We start from the raw sequence: 13,137 nt of genomic DNA on the forward strand, positions 1-13,137 counted from the left end.
GGTAGTAGGATGTAAAAGCTAAAAACAAATGCAAGAAAACGTGTTGCAGTGTAAAAACCCGCCACTAGAAGAAGAGTTGGCAGTGGTGCGCAGAATAGAAGAAAACGTGAAGCATAAACTGAAGGAACAGAAATAAAATACATAGAAAGGGAGATCTTGCAAGTAAATGAAGTCCGATGGAGAACAAAAAGAACAGATAGAGACAGTACAGCAGACAGTCACGAGAAGAAAAGTTGAAATTTGATTGAAGATTCTAAATACATGAAAAAATGCTGTTGCTATGGAATGCAGTGGATTAAAGCGATTATCCTGCAACAGGGAAAATATGAGTCAAGTGTCAGAAGATAGGACATTTTGCCAGAGTGTGCGTAAGCTTAGTCGTAGAACTAGTAGAAAAAGAAGACAGCGACTGTATAAAGTCAGAAGAAGAGCGTGAACAAACACCAGCAATAATGTTGTGTGTGCAGACTCTCAAAGGAAACAACGGAAAAGAAAACCCCCACTATGAGGTGTTATTAGATGAGAGGAAAATATACATGATGGCTGACTCAAGGTCAGAACTCACCCTCATATCAGAAAACTGTACAAACAAATGTGGAGAAAGGATAAGAGAATACTAAGAAAACCCAAGCCACCCCAGGTGCATGCAGGGGCAATGATATTAAGCTAATGGGATATTTAAAAACAGACATAAAATTCAATGACAGGAGAGTAAGAGGAAACGTGTATCTCACAGACATAACAGACGCTTTGCTAGGATGGCCATATCAAAGTGGATTCCAATGTAAAATAACAGTTCCTACTAGTAACAGAAAACAAGAAAGTGAACATGCTCGAGAGACACGCTGATTTGTTCACAGAGTCCATAGGGATACCTCAAAGGATATGTAAATGAGAGGAAGCGTTGAGAAGGAACCATACTGGTAAAACAACACGTAAGGCCAGTCCCAGTAACGTCCCAAGATGAGCTACAAGCCTTAATTGACAACCTCCCAAATAAAAAAAACATAGAGACTGCGGAAGCCAACAAAGGGCTGAGCCCTACAGTAATCACAAGAAGAAATGCACGAGGATATGCATACATTTTACAGCACTAATTCAGGAAGCATCAAGTGCCAATTGTCCATTACCAAATATTAAAGAAATGATGCAAGCAATGCAAGGTGTGCAAATGTTCTGAAAACTAGATCTTACAAATGTCTATCACTAAGTAAAGCTGCTTCCCAGCCCGTAACAGCTTGCAAGAGCGGGCAATAACCTTAGAAGAGTGGCAAGATAAACGAAAAGCAGAAAGGGCGCTGAAAAAAGTGACGGTGTATGCTAGGTCACTACAACAAAATCTACAGAACTACTGCAGAATATCCTCAAACATTGCTGGAAAGAATTGTTATGAGAGGAGATATAATGATTCGCCTAACAAGAAAGCCACTGGGCATGCAGGACATATGGGGCAGACTCTAACTAAAAGATTATTTTTTTTAAATTGTATTTATGTATGCTTTGGTTTAAATGAATCCTTATATAACATGACGATAGAACACATTGCACATACAGAAATGTAGTTAACAATACATACTTTACATAAATTAAATTCTCCAGAGCAATTAAATAACATATTTTCAAAGAAGTATAAATAATAATCCAATCAATAATTATCATCATAGTACGACCTTTATTCAGCAAAGTGCCAGTTGGGTGCATCACACAATACATATAATACAATATGAGCAAGTCTAAAAAATAAATATGTAAACACTATACTATGATACATGATATCACAGAACACTTAACCGACTCCTATCAATGGTAGTCAGAGCGACGCTACGCAGAGAAACTTAGAAAGAAAAACCACAGCGTTTTCAAACACAATAACGTTATATTTCTGTTTGCGGTCGCTTCAAAAGCAACCGCAAACATAAATACAACGTTTTTAAAGCTGCGGTTTTATTTCTAAGTTTTCCGGGCTCCTCCAGCCTGGAAAACGTAGGAAAAAAAACGCAGCTAGTGCTTATTTAAAAAATAAAAATAAATAGCACTTACCCAGATGCAGCTGCAGCTTTTCTGCCTGTAGTCTCTGGTCCGCGTCCTCCGAGTCCCTGCATCAATGAAGGATAAGCCACCCAGTGGTAGCTTTTGTTTACTACAGCTGGCTGGCTTTTCCTTCATTAGTGCCGCAAAAGCAAAAGCCAGCACAGGCGGGCATCCATTTCACAAAATGGATGCGCCCATGTGCTTGCTTTTGCAAATTTTGAGCTTTAATTGCTCAAAAGGTTACATAGGGACTTGAAAAAAAAATGGCAATCGTATTTTTTTAATATTGCGTATCTATTTTTGAAATAAAATTTTTTGGGAAAACCATCCCTTTAAGCAATAAGTCCTGAGCAGTGGGGGCGTTACCACTTCAGGTAATGCCCCCAGGCATATAGTTACAGGCCCTGGGGCATTACCTGAAGTGGTACTGATAGTCTTTTTTCAGTTGCTAGCGCCATCAGCATTTCGTACTGAAAAAAAGAAAAAACGGGGAGAAGGCACTGCATGTAGTCCCTTCTCCCTTTCCATGGTGGCCATTGAAAAAAGAAAAAAGAAATCAAAACAAAGAAAATGGCCACCATGGAAATGGAGAAGGGACTACATGCAGTGCCTTCTACCTTTCCATGGTAGTCACTTGTGGAAGGAACCCCGGGGCCGCGGCACTGAGCGGAGCCTTGTTGAGAAGGTAAGGACCTGGCGAGGGCCAATCAGACCATTTAAAGCAATCTGATTGTCCCTCGTCAAGTACTAATTCAAGTTATTAAACATATATTTACAGAAATTGATTAGACTTATCATAAGTGAGATCTGATTACCCTGTAGAATTCAATGTCAAAAGGCTTCAGAAACTAAAGTCACAGAATTATATATGTAACAAGAGAAAATATAGTTCTGTTTCTGCTGGAAGCTGGTGCAGCATGACATCTGATGTTTTAAATGTTCAGATGTATCACCTGCTCCACATCCTCTACACAGACGTTGCTCTGTGGGAATGTCCCTAAAAGGACACAGTCTTGCTAATGTTGGCAAACAGTTCAACCTTAAATTAAATACTCCTATAACTGGGACAAGGGAATTTAACTAAGTATTTAGGTAACGCTCCCAATGTTCAATCTACAAAAGGATAATCAGTTTGTGAAACATATTTTAAAATCTTTTGCTCAATGTTTATCACTGATGCTCATAGAGCATTTTTTTCAATGTTTGTGGAATGAGATTGTCTGTTCCCAAATTGTAATTAACCTCCTCAGTAATGGCCTCACAGGTACTCATAAACATCTCTAATGAGGTAATTCCATACTCTTCATAAGCCCATGCCAGGTCCTAAATTACGGAGTCAGGTGCCACCTGTACAATTTTCATATATAGCTGTTTTTTTTCCAGAGGATAATAGTTTCCCAGGATATGAACCCCAGCTCATGATGGATCACAGAAATTGGTAGAGATTTGGGGAATCAATGTTTCCACAACTTCCTTTCTAAGCTGTCTAACTAGCTTTGATTGCTTGGCTGTTCTAATTCCAAACCATATGTAATGCAAGGAGTGACCTTAGTTTTACAAAAGTTAATCAAGGGAAACAACAAGGACTTCCCTACTTTTGACATTAATCTACACATCTGTGGCATAAATGGCACCAGTTTCCTTTCTACCATATTGTAGATTGCCGTTTTCCAATTACAGTAACAAATATGGACACCTAGGTAGCATAATTAGTGACCCACCTCATGTCATGGAGGACGCTATCTAGTCTCCAGACAAAATTCTTGTGTTTCTTCTTTTTGAGAAGGTTAACACTTCAGATTTTTGTTTGATGATTCTTAGTTTGTAAACAGTAAGATAGTTTTCCACTTTTGTTAAAGACCTTTGCTAGCCAATCATGCTTTGTCAAGGATAATTGTGTCATCGGCATAAGCCAACCAACAAATTCTTGTTGCCCCCAACTTGGGGGAAAACCAGGAAACTGTGTAAATTTTATTTTCTAAATCAGATATATAAATTGAAAAGGATAGGTGGTCAAATGCATATTTGCCTAAGGCCTGCAAAGGTAGGATTCGTTCTGAAACATTACCTTGGTTATTGTGCCTAATGATGTTTAGTAACACCTGTGGGATACCCCAATGGGTCAATTTCACCCACAACATTTGCCTGTTTAGCTTATCAAATGCTGCAGATAGGACCAGGCTGCCTGTGTATAACAAAGAGCTCTTAGTAATTGCTTCCCTTTGGCCTAAAGATTATATCAGACCACTTATAACCTAAAGCCAATCTGGAATTTGGAAAGATGATGTGTTGTTCTAACTTCAGTAATCAGGTTGCCCTGTACAAATACGGTGAGGACCTTACTCTCTACGTTGAGCAATGCTTGGGGTATCCTTCAAACCTTTTTTTTTTTATAAATGAGAAACAGGAACAATAATAGAAGTGCCCCATGACCATGGTCTCTTTAAAGTTCTAAATTATATATTCTCTTTATATTTTAAAGAGAATATATAATATTCTAGACCAGGTATATTGGTCGTTTTTTTTTAATTTGATTACATAACTAATTGGGTGCTGGCACAGTGGAGGATTTTAAAGTGTGGATTCCCTCTAGTAGATCTTCTGCAGAAATTACTTTATCCCATGTCATTTTACGCCCAAAGTCCAGACTTCGGGTGGAGCTAGTTTCTAAAGTGTCTGCAGGGAGGGCATACAGGTCTTTAAAGTGGCAAACACACACCTCCTCTCCAAACCAATGCTGGAGGACTAGCTTTGGGTTTGTAGTTTTGTTATTAATCACTTAACAGAAGGATGCAGCATTTCTACTGACCAAGGTCCTTAGCATGCCTTGGCTCTTTGCAATCCAATTGTATTGTCTGTACCACTTTAGCCAGTAAATACATGTTTTCTGAATGATACCGTTTCTTGTTTCCTACATGTAACATTCGCTGGGCTTTACTTTTGTATTCTTTTTATGGCTATCTGTTTATTGTATTTTGAAGATACTAACTTTTCCATTTGGTAAGCATTCTGTCTAGTGAACCCCCCTCCCCCCAAGAGCATTGGTTAATTTTACTACAGTGTCGATAAAACAGTTTGCGTAGAGATAATTGCACATGTGTTCACACCGTGTGGCATTCCAACATTACTGAACTGAGTCTTATTTAGTTAATGTTTTTCTCAGACCATTTTACTTTAATCATGGTACAGCCCATCTCGATTGCATGAAGATGTGGATATCTCTCAGGCTGGAGTATATTTAAAGCTATATTCTTATGTAATCGCGAGTGGTCGGTCAAATTCGTGTCTTTTGTGTCAAAATATTCACGCAACTCTCAAAAATATAGTGCATGGTGGAAGTTAACATTTCCCGTTGCCAAGTGTTTTTTTCTGTATTATAGTTTTGCATGAAATCATATGATATATGGAAGTCCCATTGCCTGAGAAAGCACACCCAGGCCACTCCTATAGATTTGATATCAGTATCCCTTCCCCTCTTTGGTTCTACAGACCGCTCATCCACTTTAGCAAGCCAAGCATATTGAAGGTTCTGACAATTACTATCACTTGCTAATATCCCATTAAAAGGATTTCTTTCTCAGCACGACTCTTTAAGTATGTCATTGATTGTAAACATTATTCTCCCTTCTTCCTGGTTCGGAAAATTATTGTAAATCTTAATAATCAGGAGATCCGACCTCATTCTTCCAATAACATTTTACTCCCATTACAGTTTTAGCTATTATTTTAGAGGGCGATTAATAGGGCCTTAAATGAGTTATTAAACGCACACAAGAGGCCTCCTCGAGAATGCCGACCAACATTCCCTTTGCTAGCTGATACATAACTGTGTAGCCCCCTATTGCAGGCTACTCCAGGAGTCACACTTCCTGTAACAAAATAATGTCATACGGACTTGGGTCCGAATTGTCCTCCCACTCTTGTAGCCCCTAGTGTATCCTGAAAGCATTATGAGGGCGATTTATCAAACTGACCACTTTGAGCATCTGCTTGACAAGGCACCTCTGGCAGCCATGACCAGTCATGGTCCCTGTGACATTGACATTAGCATGCTGGAACTTGACTTCCAGAGATTCACCTGAACCCTCTCTGAAAGAGATTGACGAAGTCTGTCTCTTTGGGGTTATTTATCTTATGGAATTATTCACATAGTCACCATTGGCATGAAATAAGTTGAAACTCAACTTAATAAGTATTTCAATTTCTTCTAATATCTTTTGGTGAATGATGTTAGATTTTAGATGGAGCCAGACACAGCTTAAGTTGTCATCATTCAGAAACTCAACTGTCTCAATGTCTGAAGAAAGAATCAGTCTTAAATTGGGGATCATTGGCATACGTTGCAGCACTCTATGTTCATTTAATGGAGGCCCTCAGTCTGCTCTAAAGACAGCATCCAGGTCTATCACATACTGGTTCGTATCGTGTATAGGATGTGTAATAGAAGGCCCCCCTGTTTGTCCTCAACCTCCCCTCGGTAAACTAAAGGATGATGCTGCACATCCCTTTAGAATGATGTATGGCTCGATGCAGTTATGAAGTAGAGTTCAAGCTGATGTTATATCATTGAGATTCTACTCAGTATGGCCTTTCTTTTTCTCAACGTCCCTGAACATTTGGACAAGGTCCTTGTATTGCACCTCTGGATTGTTGTACCCTCGCGTGGATTGTCCTTCAGTTTGGGGATTTTGTTTTCTTTTTTTGTTGACATGGTTTTGCTGTAGTTGCCCTTTTTGTTCCTGGTCTTCTTGTTCAAGTAACTTGGTTTGTGAAGGTATTCAAAACTTTTGGGATCCTTTGCTCTTACTTGTAAATATTTTTTTTAGCTCCTTTTGCCTTTGTGTGTTACCATTCTCACAACTTAATATCAGTTCAGCATCCGAGTCAAAAGTAATTTGAGGGATTGTCGTGGAGATCATTTCGCAGTGATTCAACTGAAACCACAGGCACATTGTCCTTCTCTTCAGAATCCAGGGACATCAATTGGGAGTCGCCAGACCTTTGCCATCTCCTCAGCGACGGCTGGCATAATTCTGCAACCTCTGGTCTGGACTCGAGCCTGTAGCTTGCGCCTTTTACAAACTATTTATAAAAAATGGGCAAGTTCCAGATCTGACGCCACCCAGGCCTGGCCGCTGGCCAGTGGAAGCAGCGTGTCGCGCCAGTGACTTCATGTCTGTTACTCGAGCTATGGTTGCCTAGCAACCATAGCTCGTCCGGGGCTGAGGCAGGGAGAGCAGAGCTCTGAGTGCAGCAGCAGCCGGCCACACCGAGACACGTGGGATTGCTCTCCATGTTGAGCAGACGTTGACCCAAAGCGTAAGCAATCAACTCCACAATTTATAGCTTTTCTTATGCATGATGGTCCACAATATAGCAGCAGGCTTTGAAAATGTGTTCATACCCATAAGGTCTAATAGCTGATATGCTAGAAAGTCAAGTTTGCTTGATTTATTGGTGACAGAAAGCAAAAGTAAATTGTGCGAGTAGTTGGTTGCACAAGGAGCCCCTGGTCTTGTAGCAGAATTTATTTTGCTGCAGTCAAGAGGTCCAGGGCTGAGCAGCTCGGGTCCACAGCCCTGACTTATTGCTGAAAGAAAGAAAATGTAAAGTGTGCTAGTAGGCTGGTTGCACACAGAGACCCTGGTCTTGTAGCAGAATTTCTTTTGCTGCAGTGAAGAGGGTCAGCGCTGAGCAGCTATGGTATATCGTCACTTTTAAGCTTTTCATTATGAATCCTTCGCAAATGGCATATGGACATATATGCATTTTCAACTGGAAACTCCTTGTCCATAGTAAAAAAAAGTTAGGCATTGATTTGTTAGGCTTCACAGTGAGATGACCGCAATGTAATATTCAATCTGCTGCTTTGAAAATCTGAAAAATAGACTCACTGGTTTACTGTGCAAACTGTAGAGCGAATAGGCAACAGCATAAGTAACTCTGCTCGTGTATTTCGACTGACAATGTGTTCAGTTCAGAGAGAGATGCATCACAGAACTCAGTTCATTGTATTGAAAATGTTGTATACAATTTTAAAAATATTTCTTAAAAAGACTGCTAAGCAGTCCGATAGACGTGTTATAATTGGAGCTTTATAGACCACTGTAGATGACTATAGCAGCCACGGAAAGGCCCACAGACCAGGTTTGCTAAGGATTTTATCAAGGTCTCACAACAGCCCTGATTTATTGGTGAAAGAAAGCAAAAGTAAAGTGTGTGAGTAGGTTGGTTGCACACAGAGCCCCTGGTCTTGTAGAAGATTTTCTTTTTCTGCAGTTTAGAGGGCCAGTGCTGAGCAGCTCCGGTCCACAGCATTCACCGGAGGGGTGAAGTGTACAGGTGCCTAACCCCAGACTTGTGCACCCCATGATATCAGGTGGCGCTGTGCCAGTGAAGGAAGAGCAACTGAATAAGAACACCTGTTCTCTGGTGAAATATTCTCCCTCACTCCCCCCTTCTATCCTGCCTTTCCCTTATCCCTACACCGGCCTATCCACCCGTGTTCCCCCGAATGTCATTTTGCTCGGTAGTCATGCTGAAATATCAGGGCGGGTCCACATAAAGAGGAGATTTATCATTTGGGTTCATACACTTCCATGATAATATGGGCCTTGACACACTGCTACATGTGATGATTGATTCTTGTATTAAATGTGTGTCATATTACATTGATATTGTCACCATATTTTTCTTAGTGTACTGAAGGATACTGCCTTAGGATGCCACTTGCAGTGATGTCATGTTGGGGAGGGGTCAAATGACATCACTTCCTGTGATGTCACTCGGGGCGAGTCAAATGGCATCACTTCCGCTACTTCTGGCATTTTGGTGAAATGATGTCCCTGTCAGAATCTATCCCTTCTGTACATGTGATGACCTCTGTTTTATTGAAGTCAAGTCTAACAACTTCACCTTCATACCCCCAAAAACGATGATTGAGCAGTTCCAGTTGTGTAACAAAACCAGTCAAAGACAAACTTTGCATTTTTAAATCATGCCTAATATTATCCTATAGTCCCACAAAAGACTGTAATACAATATTTGTGACAGATAATGGTGAGAGTTCTGAGTCTTTGGGAATTAAAGAAATTCTACTGATCTTCATTGAATCTTCCCTATTATTATCCCCGGTCAGGCATCGTTCTCTGTTGGATTTCTTGAGCTGTTGAAGCTGTCTGGTGAAGCACTCAAAAACTTAGAGGCTGCTTTACTGTGTGGATATTGGGTAATATTGTGAATTAAATCAGCCAGGGAGAGGGACAGTCCCTGTCATTACGATCAAAAGCTATGTTTTGCAATTTTTCTTTATTGGGTGGGATAATGGGATTCTTTTTCTCAAAGTAATCCGTTATTCTTGCCCCTTTGGTCTTATGTCTGTGGGAATCCTGTTCCTTTAAGAGAAAAACGTCTCCCACAGGGAGTTTCTCATTCTCTAATTCATGACTAAGAACAGCCTTTGTGGGACCAACTTCCAAGTGGATGGAGGTGAAATTTATGAGAGAAATTACAACAAGTACAGCTAGCTATTAAGTTCTTTGAAGATATTTGGAAGGCTGTACACATTTCATAGCCACTGATAAAAGAGTTCAGGCCATTTCAGAGGAAATTGGAAGAATTCGGAGAAAGAATGACGTCAATCACATGAGATCCACATTATACCACCCATGGGAAATGGACAGGTTGAGAAAATAAACAGATACACCAAGAATGTTGTGCAAATAGCGTTCTGCAGTGAGACTGAGAAGATCTCCACAGAGGAGTTGCAGCACACAAGATGACTCCAATCAGTGTAACAGGAGTGTTACGATTACTCATGATGAGGAAAAGACAAGTAAACACTTGGCTGGTATCTCCATGGATTACTGCAAATAACAAAAAACCTGGAACGCGTATGAGAGAAGCTAAACGAAAGATAACCAGAGGTCACAAAAGTAGGAAAGAGATTCACGACACAAGAAAAGCTACAAAATTGCAGAACCTTTGTCGAGATGATGAGCAAAAAATAAAATGACCCCAAAGATAAATGGACAATCTCTTGTTTCAGTGCACCCATTCAGGAACTCAAAGTAAGGGATCATTATATACAAACTACAGATGGAAGAAAAAGGAAAATTAGAAGAGATCCACCACTATGTTACTGAGAAGAACAGTAAGAAAGTAGGACAGACCTGAGAGAGAGAGAGAGAGAGAGAGAGACAGAGAGAGACAGACAGACAGAGATAGAAGGAATGATGGAGGAGAATCATTCCATAGGAGCAGAATAATGAGTTTGTGTGAGAGAATCAAAGGTGAACAAAGGGTCTCTAAGTCTGGAAGAAGCAAGTTCACTTTTAGACAACACAGTGACAGTGACCTGAGAAGAACTGGAGTTGTAAGAGAGATGGGTGTCTGGAGAATCGACTGAGAGCACTACCAATCCCAGATGGCTTTTCAGGTACCGGAAGTTACCAGAAAGGTACAACGACTATATGTTGGACTAACTTTATTTACAAAAGGGGATAATGTAGAGACACGCAACATGTGCCCACGTGGTCCGTGCATCAGTGGATGATGAAGGGGGAGGCATGCCAGGGGACAAGGCAGACAGGAGGAGATCCCGTGCAGTGAATGACCACATTCCGAACAGCCAAATATCTCTGTCATATTAATGCATGCCTGCGAATTTTACTTGATATTATCCTGCAAATAAATCCAGATTAAGCAAGTAGTGGTATCCTCATTTATTCAAGTAATTGCATTCAGTAACTGCACATGGTGCAGAAGCTGAGGAGCTGATGAATGCATACCAAAAGTGGATGAGTCTTAAGTGCCTGTATGTGGAAATGACACTTGGGTTTGTGTTTTGTCTAGAGGTTACAGCCCATTATATAAGAAATGACAGCATTTGTAGTGTAAGGTATTGGAAGAAGGATATCCGATCTGGTTATTTGGAGGGCACAGAGGGCTTTGATTACTGAGGACTGTCACGCAGTTTAGTTCCAGAACGAATCGTTTGAGTTTGTCAGTTCTTGACCTTTGATTGCCAAATTCTTACTGTGGGGAGTGCTGACCCCTGAGCAACTGGCCACTGCTGACACAAGTGTTGGGAAAGTGCCTAACGCTTGCATATCCATGGGTGTGCTTGCTGCAGGTCCCATGCGCTCCACCCCTCCTCTCCCTACTCATTCATACAAGTCCACTATGTGAACTAGGATTTTTGGAAAGAAGAGCCGCAATCGAAAGCAAGATGTCCTCTGCACATTGTATTCTGTGGCCACATCCTTTCGTGAATTAAACTATGCATGTTTACGCTAAATAACTCACCATTTGCTGAATCTCTCGACACCAGAAGTACTTTGGCAGCTTGTTGATCAGTTCATCCATTTTGTGTCATTTTTGGCAAAGTTCTCTGTGAAAAACATTCGAGTGCAACACATGTATGAAAGGAGTAGCACAACACTTCCACACAGTGTCAAGTAAAATGTGTTCACTCATAACGGAGAAATAAAAGTGGACAGTGCTTTGTAAAGTGCTTTGTAAAATCAATCATGGTTAATTGGACAGTGAACGGAGAGTGTGAAGCGTCGCGTTGATTTGTCAAAGGAGGTAAACAGAGTGCTATTTTCATTGAAATGCCTTTAACAAGCTGTGCCGTCATAGAGACTAAACAAATTGAAAGTCATGCATATAGATTGGTAGATATTGGTTGGTCGAGGTCTTGTTCTATGTATTGGAAGGACTTGATCATTTCACTTTTAGATCCAGCAGCCTTCATACACAAGTGTGATTTTCATTTGGATGGATGGTTCTGTAAACACACCTTCTCTTCTTCACAGATGGTTCAAGTCCTGCATGGAAGTGCGTAATCAGAGGCAGAATGAGGACAGGTTGAGGGCCCGCAGCACATTCATCTGAGCATCTTCAATGGACCATTTCCTCTCCATCCACAAGCGGCGAGACAGAGATCCTGGAGGGGACACATGTACACTTCACTTTTCCGTCCAGCTACAAGGATGGCACCTTTGAGATGAACAAGTCCCAGAGAAAGTAATATCTTTGGTGTTAATCCGCCCATTTAATTGTGAATCATTAAAGCGCACGCAGTGAAATAAAGAAATAAACCAAGGAAACCTTTATTTTAGAGCAAAGGAACATCTTATTTGCTGTATTGTATAACGTACATGTATTATGTCTGCCTTGTAAGACTTTCTTGTCATTAAATGCAAAATTATCGAGACGAGCTGTGTGCTCTCTTAGTATCCTGTTTCTTGCATATTTGGATGGCTGAACAGCTAGACATAACTGTCACGATTTATTGGACGGTCACTCTCAACTCAGGGAGTCCGCCCCACCCCCAAGCAAGGTGGTGGACAACAAAACGCTTTGCAGATTAAACTTTAGTGAGGCCTCCACCCTATATAGTACCATTCAGCAAATACCCTCTTTACCACCAATAAGCTTGGAAACATGCCAGTGTATAGTAAGAATATATATGTATTTAGGTTTTTACAAAGAATAATAGAACAGTCACAATTTCAAATTACTTGCACCAATTGACTGACCTATATTTCAAATGGACTTTCAGTTACTACAACACACAGGTCAAGTTTAGAGATGGGCAGTCATCACTTTACATCGGATTTCTTTCAATTGAACACATAGAAAAACATAGAAAAATGTAAAATACACAGTGATTGCTTAGTTTGTTACCATGCGCTTTTCTCCCAGCAACCCCCACCCTCCAGGCATCAAGCAGATATGACCCTTTCAGTCTGAAGGCAAGGTACAGGGAGTGGGAGTGCAATGGGAACATCACGTTGGCCTTTTATTTGAAAGGCAAAGTTTGGGAATTAACTCTCTGTGAAAAATCATTTTTCAAGACACAATAAAGTGAAATGCAAGGCTTTGGGGATTCTAGTTTGAGAATAAATGGGAATACATAGGACATTTCATTTTGCACCACTCCGACAAGGAAAATGCAATGCTTTGGGATTCTTGTTTGAAATGAATGGGAAAATCTGTTTTACACACTCTTCCTTCACTTGAAATGCAGAATTTTAGAGTTACTTCTTTTTGGGATTAGGACACGCCCTTCTGTACAGAAGTCAGGGGTTTCAGAAAAAT

General features: G+C 40.5%; 1 protein-coding gene across 2 annotated transcripts in view; it reads left to right on the forward strand.

Moving 5' to 3' along the window:
- Positions 1-12,253, forward strand: part of NPW (neuropeptide W) — a 73,898-nt gene extending 61,645 nt beyond the window's left edge. For both annotated transcript variants that reach the window (XM_069647321.1, XM_069647322.1), the window contains exon 2: positions 11,850-12,253. The gene's annotated coding sequence lies outside the window, so the exon portion shown is untranslated. The remainder of the gene's footprint in view (positions 1-11,849) is intronic.
- The last annotated feature ends 884 nt before the right edge of the window (positions 12,254-13,137 follow it).

The sequence above is a fragment of the Ambystoma mexicanum genome, chromosome 2q (assembly GCF_040938575.1).
Source record: "Ambystoma mexicanum isolate Mex_15411 chromosome 2q, UKY_AmexF1_1, whole genome shotgun sequence".
NCBI lineage: Eukaryota > Metazoa > Chordata > Amphibia > Caudata > Ambystomatidae > Ambystoma > Ambystoma mexicanum.